This window comes from Helianthus annuus, chromosome 2, assembly GCF_002127325.2.
Source record: "Helianthus annuus cultivar XRQ/B chromosome 2, HanXRQr2.0-SUNRISE, whole genome shotgun sequence".
Lineage (NCBI taxonomy): Eukaryota > Viridiplantae > Streptophyta > Magnoliopsida > Asterales > Asteraceae > Helianthus > Helianthus annuus.
Window position 1 is genome coordinate 21,696,634 of NC_035434.2, and position 9,516 is coordinate 21,706,149.

The window sequence follows — 9,516 nt, forward strand, 5'->3', positions numbered from 1 at the left end:
TCAACTGTAAAAATTTGCCTAAGATTGGCTAAAGGTAAATTAAGGGCTTGGCAGAACGAAGTATTTATAAAACTTTGGTTTGAACCAGAGTCAAATATTACTTTTGCATAAACGTTGTGAACTAAAAATGTACCAGCTATGACATCAAGAATTAGTTCGGCTTCCTGAGTAGTTAATTGGAAGGCTCTAGCGTTCCTCTTGGTAGTTCCTTCAGCCGCTTTAGTCTTGTTGTTTGCTGGTTTGACTAATTTAGGGCAATCTGGCTTATAATGCCCAGTTTCTCCACAGTTGTAGCAGACTGTGGTTTTCTTTCTACAAGTCTCTTCCCGATGGCCTACCATTTTGCAATAGTTACAGGGTTCCCTACATTTTCCGAAATGCTTCTTTTTACAATTTTTGCAATATGGCATGACAGAGGATTGTCCTGTTCCCCTTTTCTTGAAATTACTACCACTACCCACACGAAATCCTTGGGAAATTTTCTGAGCCAAATCTTTCTTTCTATTTTCTTCTCGAGTGCATACCAGTCCTTCAGTTAAAGTGTTGGCTAGTTCCACCGCATCATCAATTGTGCATGGTCTCGCGGCTTTGACAATGTCACGAATCTCGCTAATTAAACCCCAAATATAACGAGAAATAAGTACCGGTTCTGGCGAAGCCAGAGTAGGTACAATTCTGGCATACTCAAAGAATTTTGAAGTATACCCTCGACAATCTACATCCACCATTCGGTGGCTTAGAAATTTATTCGCCATCTGCTCTTTCTCATATTCAGGGCAGAACTTTCTTTCTATCAGCTGTTTAAATTCCTCCCAACTTATGGCATAAGCCAGGTCACTTCCCTTGGCTTGTAAGACAGTATTCCACCATTCCAACACTTCTTCCTTAAAAAGGTGCGAAGCGTACATGACTCTATCTTCTTCGGCACATTTGCTTATTTTAATTACGGCTTCGGTTTTCTCCAACCAACGTAGTGCCGCAGTTGCCCCTTCGTTGCCTGCAAATTCCACAGGTTTACATGCAAGGAATTCTTTGTAAGTGCAACCAGGTGTTGCGGCTTTCATCCTTTTGTGTAGCGGGGCCTGAATTCCATTGTTATTATTATTACCACCTCCGTTGATACTATTACTTGCAATATCGTCGTGCGTACGTTTACTAGGGTGAGCTTGCGAAGGCTCAACAGGACTTTTTACCGCAGCGACGATAGCTGGGATAGCATTAACTATTCCTTGAGCAACGATATTTTCTATATCTTGCCGATTTAGGAAGCGATCCTCGTTATTATGTTCTGACTGGTTAACTTTGTTAACTGGTCCATTTACAGCGTGTTCCATCTGAATGTTTATAAACTATTATTTAGCACAAATACTTGAGTCCATTATACAATCAAACTTTATTTAAAACAAATAAGCACACAATCCTATAGATCTATTACAACGGAAATTCCCCAAAACATACTATAATCATTACATCCTGCATTTATTTTATTCCCTCATACTTATTTATTTACTAGGGTTGGTCTTTGTGTTGCTACTTATCTTGATTACGGATCAAGATTTGTAGCAGTAGTAGCTAACATATAAAGGTCTGACCATTTTTCATCTAACCTGTCTTCCCATGGTGGGTTTTTACCAATTTTCTTATTAATCACTATTTCTTTGGAATTGGATGTTCCTACTTTTTCTTGGCTTTTTCTAATAATCCAGTCTCTTTTCTCGGGAGTAAGTGGGTTTTCATAAGATGCTTTACGAATAAATATTCCTTCATTGGTATTCACTGAATATCTTGAGGGCTTTGGTTGGGGTGAGATTTTCTTAGTCTTTTGGGTACTGTCTAATTGTTGGTAAATATCCGAGAGCTTTTGTTTACCCATTCTGTACATTAACAAATAGGCAATTAATACTTTAATAAAAACAATTAAGAAAACAGATTATCACAAAAACATGTACAGCCAAAATTGTCGACTTTGCGACTATCCGATTTATATATTTTTAATATTATGCTTCCGTACACACAGCTTATCTTACAAGGTTTTATTTTAAACTATCTTACAAGAGTTATATTTTACTATTATACATTACAACCACACCTCCACCTGCGATCCCTGTTAACTAGCTTTTTCAGAAATGACGCTCCCTCTCGTCATATTTCCAGGAGATCTGTTCTCCTACCTCCCGAATTCTATTTCCTTCATCCACCAACTCCTCACCGTAGTGGCGGAGTTCGGCTAGGTTTTCGTTACTCATGGGTGGATTTGGCATTGGTTCCGGGTCGAATTGAGGGAGAAAAGTGTTAGGGCTATTCATGATATTCTGAAATTGCCAGTCGGCAGACCACCACTGTTCTAAGGTTCCTGGAAAAGGTCTAGGGTGCATAATAGGGTCTGGAATAGCAGGTTCTAGGTTAACAGGCAGTAAGGCTTCTGCTGGGTAGTTAGGGAGAGTTTCATCGGTTGATCCAATGATATCTCCTAACGACAGTTTACGATATAGCTCTTCCTCCCAAGATAGGGGTTCCTGATTTTGTCTAGAACTCTCTCCAATTTCTATGCCTTTTCCTTTGTCTTTTGGGTCGTCCTTTTTCATGGTTTTCTGGGTTGCTGGCTTCTTCCTACGCACACGCCTCCAACCCGCCCACCTATGTCTCTTTTTCACTACTTTAGGTTTTTCCTGAGGCTGGGCTTTAAATACCATGGGCTCCTCTACGTCCGCCTGGTATCCAGTAGTAATACCGGTGATATCCATATCTGTACTATGGATTGAAATATTTTGTAGGGCTTCTGATATTTCATTCATGCTGTTAACACACATGAAGACGCACATAATCCTAAGTTAAAATTTTGTAAACTAAAATTTCACAAAATCACAGAATGGCAATTAGATAAATTAAGTATTTCTAAAATACTTAATTGGCTTAAATCAGTGGCTCTGATACCACCTTTTTCTGTCACGGCCCCCGTGCCCGGTTTGACCCGGTCAAGGAGCCGTGAGACAGAAAATCCCGTGGTATTTATTTTTACAGCGGAAGTCTTTAACAGGATCGTTTAAACTTGAAAATGCTCGAGTATTATTTATTTATAATTCGGGATAAAACCCCGTAATTTACAGTGGAGAAATTTTATAATTTCTTTATTTTACAAACGTGTTTATTTATTTATTCGAGCCACTACTTTAAGCTTCAGAGTGCTCCTGCGCACTTGTACTTGATTCAAAGTAGGTCACCTGAAACATGTTGTACAAATATTTTGTCAGCGGGGAAATACTGAGTGAATCATTCATTTTAACTAAAAAGTCACATTGTTATAAATTACAGTATTAAGAGAGATTACAATGTTTTTATCAAACAAATTTACAAGAATAGGTATTTGTCACTCGACCGTATTTGTGACTATGGTCAAACCACTATTGGGTCCCGTCGCCCCAATAGTGATGACTATCACAAATTTTAGGCTTGCCCACCTAAAGTGATAAAAATAGTAATGTGCACAAAACCCCACATACCGGCTGCAATTTGGTGATTACATAAACTTAATCCTTGTAATTATAACTTTGAAAATAACTTGGAGTTTTGTAAAACAGTTGATAAGAAGAGAATGACTCACATTGCAAGTTTAGACGGGCAGTACTTAGCCTACTGATGAGCCGAATAACCTAGTTTAACAATAATGCACACAACCAGGTTAGTAACGAATACAGCCGTTACGATAATTCACGAGATACAACCCTCACAACAAATGACAAAGTGCGATACTTAATATCCAGCGGATTCACAACGAATAACAGAGCATAGCTCAAATATCCTGTTGGAATCACGACGAATAACAAAGTATAAACCCAGATTGAGCAGCACTTAAACACTCGTTGGATAGTTTTAATCGATCGGATATCGAATCGTAATAGCAATCGAGTTATTACCCGGTAATGTGGCAGCACCTTGCTACTATATGAAAATTATAATTTTTCACAGTAAAGCTTCGTTTGAAAACGAATTTGAACGACACGGAATGAAAGCTCCTGAGCTAGGCTATTTATAGCCTGAAAATGATCCTGACGCGGCCCGCGTGGGATTACGCTTAGGCCTTACGCGGCCCGCATTGCCGCCTAATCTAGGCGTAGGCCTGATTAGTCATGGGCTAGGTTTAACAGGTGGCCCAAAACGTGGCCCGTTTACGTTACCGGATAACTATGAGTTGTCGCGACCCGCATTAATTTACCTTCATCTTGTACGCGGCCCGCCCGGACTCGTAAACTCATCCGGTTTAGTTATTAAGTTGAAGCGGCCCGCGTCGACATTAAGTTATCTCTTACGCGGCCCGCCTAAAACCCAAAAATCTGATTTTTCTTGATTTTTCATGTAGGTTAGGGTTTTAGGGTCCGGGTTTTTATATACAGGTATACTAGAGATATTTTTGAAGGTCCTTACATTGGAAAACCTTTTTTAGTCAAGTCCCATGCTCAGAATATCAAAACAAATTCAGCAAAATGCCAGCAGCACGGTCCCTCACGGGCCGCGTAAGCCTTGGCTTACTATTTCGTGGGGCGTGACAGCTCCACCGGGCATGTCGTGCCTAAGCTTCATACAAATTTTCTTTCAAGGCCTCTATACCCTCTTCCTAATGACATAAATATTTTCTTATGTTGATCGTTAGAAGTCGATTATTTCATACCATTCCATAATTATCCTACCATTCAATCCGTTCATACGTACAGATAAATTTACAGATTCTTACTTATTAATCAAGAACTAAACATTTTACTAACCTCGACTTCATTACATAGGTCAGTGATCCGTAAGTCGGATCGACCCACTTCTTTATAGATACTTTCCGTACCAGAATCCATCCTATTCATTCGTGTAATACGCTCCCACTCATGAGCATTCTTCCATCAGCTCTACCGCTATCATCATACTAAAGAATTCCACCATTCTTATCTGTAAAATTATCGGTTAGCACATAACATTTCACATTTGCATTCTACATGGTGTTTGTTCGCCTAAGTCTCTTTCACAAATTTCTTACATACATGTTTAAAACGTATTACACATTCCATTTCTTATATACTGTTCCTTTCATTTTAATGGTTATCTCACCATCTTTTGTAGTTTGACTTTTCGAAAGCCCAATTGTAATTACATTCTGATCTATATTCACCAATTACCTAATTCTAACACACCTACCTCTAGTCGAGCTATAAGCTCCTGTCACAACCTTTATACATACATAGCGCGAGTCAAATCCATGCCTTGCGTTGACTATTTCATTCCAGTTTGTGACATTACATGACCATACATTATGCTCACCTACAAATATATGCCTTGACCATTTAAAACATTTCATACCGGGTTCAATGGCAATCTCCGTTTGACCCGGATAACTCATTCGTCCTTTCAACCACCTTGCATACAACGTATTCACATAAATATGTATATAGATAAAACTTTAAAACATAACTTGGGTAATATCCACTTTTTAAAGAATATTTACTTGTTTGGTCCGTAATTACTTACGAATTTAAACCTTTCATTCTTATAATTCATTCACTTCTATGCTTCGATTCCGTCTCGCGGTTTCTAACATATCTTTCATACCCTTCCTTCCTTTTATGTTTCGGATCCGTCTCGCGTATTCGAACGTATCATTCACATTCTTCATTCCTTCTATGTTTCGAATCTGTCTCACGGATTTGAACAAATCATTCACCTTTTCCATTAATTCTTTGTTTTGAATCCGTCTCGCGGATTCAATCATATCATTCATACTTTCTCTTTCGTATTTGGTACTTTTAATTTCTTGAGAGTCTTACATTTCCCTACACCCTCACGTCCATCTACTCCCTAATTCTAATTATCACGGTCTCACGAACGTCATATGTTTCTTGTGTACTGGCCATGTACACAATCCACATACTAGTTTCGTGTCTTCGTGTAATCGCCACCTTATGTCCGAAGGATTAGTTTTCAGTACGTGTAACATTTTCAAAACTTCATTACTTTTCCATTAGTATCTTTCATTTAAAATTCTTCTTCTGTTGATAGGTTTTACCATTACTTGTACTTACATATATTGAATCTACGTACCTGGAACCAATTTATCTTACTATGTATCTTGGTGTCGGTCCTAGACCGCTCTCGCGGATCATCTTGTCCAAACAACTATGCTTACCTTACACATGACATAATGTTAGTTTCTTCATATACATACTTAAATACATACTTACATTCGCTTCTACCTTTAGATCTTGATCGAGTCTTGGATTGTACGGGTTCCTTGTCACGAGAGCACACAGGTTTGAGTTCAAGTATTTGCCTCCTCATACTTGATTTCCCTAAAACCAGGGCTCTGATACCAACTTGTAACGCCCAGATTTCCTAATCCGAAAAAGTATTATTATCATACTATTATTTAACAAAATTCAGGCATGATCCGTTCGTATTATGAACAATTCCCTGTAAGACCAACTTGTAAGAACTTAAATATGACACAACGGAAAATATGAGCCCAAAAATTTCATTCTTAAAAGGTCATATTAATTACATGAAGACTCAATTACAAACTGTAATACATTCATTAGAAAGGATTCACAATGTTACATTATATCAAGGTTTCATGACCTATTTAAAACAAACTATGTGACCTTTCTTTCCCGTACAATCCTTGCTCTCAACTCGATCTATGTGTGCTTCACTTTGCTAGTGGTAGAGAAAACTCGAGCGATACCCGTGGACACCACGTACAACCCAACCATTAGCCATTAACACACCATACAACATTAAACTATATAATAGAAATTCGTAAAGCATTCTATGAAGTAAACGTGGAATTGTCCAAGTGCTTTCTTAAAAACTCTTTATCCAAACCCGGTTTCATTCCTTCATGAACCTGACAATCTCATACCTGCATTACATTCCAACTCAAGCACATCATTAGTAATCGTAAATACTCAAACGCCTTGATACATGCCTATGTCCCTTCCTACGCACAAACAATTATTCACGAATATATACACAAATTCCTGTTTACCACTTCTTAGATATAGGTTTATGCCGAAATGACATGTTCATAACTTTACATAGTATAGACGATATACAAATCGACCTACGTGCCTTCTAGATTCCTATACATATATGCTTATAAATTTCCTACACTAACACGAAAACAATCCGTCCATTCACTAACCGACGACCTTTAACATCAATTATATTCGAAACCATTCTTAACGTAAGTTATGAGGCCTTGGAAAACCCTTTTTAGTCAAGTCCTATGCTCAGAATATCAAAACCAATTCAGCAAAATGCCAGCAGCACGGTCCCTCACGGGCCGGGTAAGCCTTGGCTTACTATTTCGCGGGGCGTGACAGTTCCACCGTAAGCTACGGTGGCTACCATAGCTTACGGTGGCCATAAAATCCTTACGGTGAGATGCTACTGCCTTACGGTGACCAAAAAGACTCCAGAACCTACCATAGCTTACGGTGGCTACCGTAAGCTACGGTAGTGCCCAACTCAACTCCCATTTTAATCACTAAAACTCCCACATCTTGTCCCACACACATCCGAATCATATAAAACTTGTTCCTAACGGTCCGTAAAATATTCCCTTACATAATTGACTAGAAATCCTTACCCCAGAGTCCTAACCATTAAGAATTACGATTACATTATATTATTCATGCGCATTAATTTGACCCGTTTGATCTTTATTATGCACTTCCCGACTTACTAACCACATTCGACTCTTTTCCATTAGACTTACCTTATCATTACCTTTAATTCATACTCTCTTACATGACTCTAAATAAATTACTAAACAACAAAACATATTAAGTCAAAAGGGTAAGTTTGACATTCAGTTACCTTAAGCGTTCCTATTCGCATTCGCTTTCTTGCCTCCTCTTGACCCATTTGCCTTCCATGCTCATGCGATACCTATCCTTTCATGCCATCATTCCCATGACATTGTTAGTATATATGTTTATTCCATATCAACATCCATTTTAAATTCATAGTTACATTGACTTTTCTTAATCAATCATTCATCAACGTGCATAAGACACGAATCGGCAATCACATTGTTCCACATCTATGAAATCTAATTCCTCATTATACATAGCACATAATTAGTCTAACATATATCATATGATTCCTCATAATATTTCATTAATATTCGTAAATCTAACCATGCTATTAACTTATTCCTTGACTTTTTAGAAAGTTAACGATTAAGCATACAAACTCCCAACTTAGTAACTTATGTCCATATTGATGTAGTAGGCCATAATATCGATACCATATATATTTCATACTCATGTTTTAGAACACATTCAATCGCATGATCAATTAATTACACCATACACATGTATAAACAATTCATTACAACTAACGCTTTCATCATCCTACAATTGTCAACCACATTCAAAGTTAGTACTTTAACATAATTTCAATGTCATTCTTTCCTAATAAACCCACAAGCTACACATTTAGTGTACATCCATTTCTAGATTACCATTGAACAACTAGTCCGACACATGAGGTGCACCACACCATTCAAGTATAGAGTACAAACTCCTAAAACATACTTTTTTTTTTTTACCAAAATCATCTCGTTAACTAACGCCCACATGTATTCCATGAAAACATACATCTCATGCTAATTTCACTATCAAACACCTCATTATCACATTCTATACCTAACTACCAAATTCTTGCATACAAATTTCACCTTCTAACTTCACCTAGTCATTTCATCAAACACTTGGCGCGCATATAAATTTTTAAGCCTAATGTACAAGTATTTTCATACTTTTTCTTCCTAGTTCTTCAATTATCAACAATACAACATATCCAACTAATTACATACCATGTTCAACCTAACTAGCAAGGATTAATCACATACAACATAATATATCAAGAATTTAAACAAAGATTGGACATGGGTGACATACCCATGTCGCCACTTTTACCAACCCAAGTGGGTTTCATCTTCAAACACCAATTAACATCAATCTTGTATAATTCACATTCCATATGATAATTCTAACATATATTGATGCTTAATTTCACTAAATTTCGTAAATTAATCAAACCCATTCCATCAATTAGCATCAAATCATACAATCTAACTTACCACATGTTGGAAACCCTTAGATGATTGAGAAATCGATCACATGCATACGAATTTCATCCATAAACGCCTCCAATTGTTAGGTTCTTGATGATTTGGAGAAGAAGGGTTTTCCCCTCTTCTCCCCTTTCCCTGCGTCACACACCCCACCAACACACACTGCACTTTCTTTCTTTTTATTTATTCCTTGTTTAGTTTAAGCATTTACATGTTCAGCCCTTGTAGTTTTTAAGTTGTCATTCTTGTATGATTTTTCTAACTTTTTGGACTTCTTTCATTTATTTAAAACTTAACTAATCTTTTAAAACACTTAAACATTCAAATAATTCATTCTAAGATTTTTGGGGTGTTACACAAAAGGTGAAGATATCACCATTTGACAATATCGACTAATG

General features: G+C 37.4%; 1 long non-coding RNA gene across 1 annotated transcript; it reads right to left on the minus strand.

Moving 5' to 3' along the window:
• Nucleotides 1-6,547: 6,547 nt before the first annotated feature.
• LOC110902619 lies at nucleotides 6,548-9,258 on the minus strand. Its single transcript, XR_002571279.1, has 3 exons — nucleotides 9,125-9,258; nucleotides 7,855-7,926; nucleotides 6,548-6,895 (listed from the first exon to the last, which is right to left on the minus strand). It is a non-coding gene; the product is annotated as an uncharacterized LOC110902619 (long non-coding RNA).
• Between the last annotated feature and the right edge of the window lie 258 nt (nucleotides 9,259-9,516).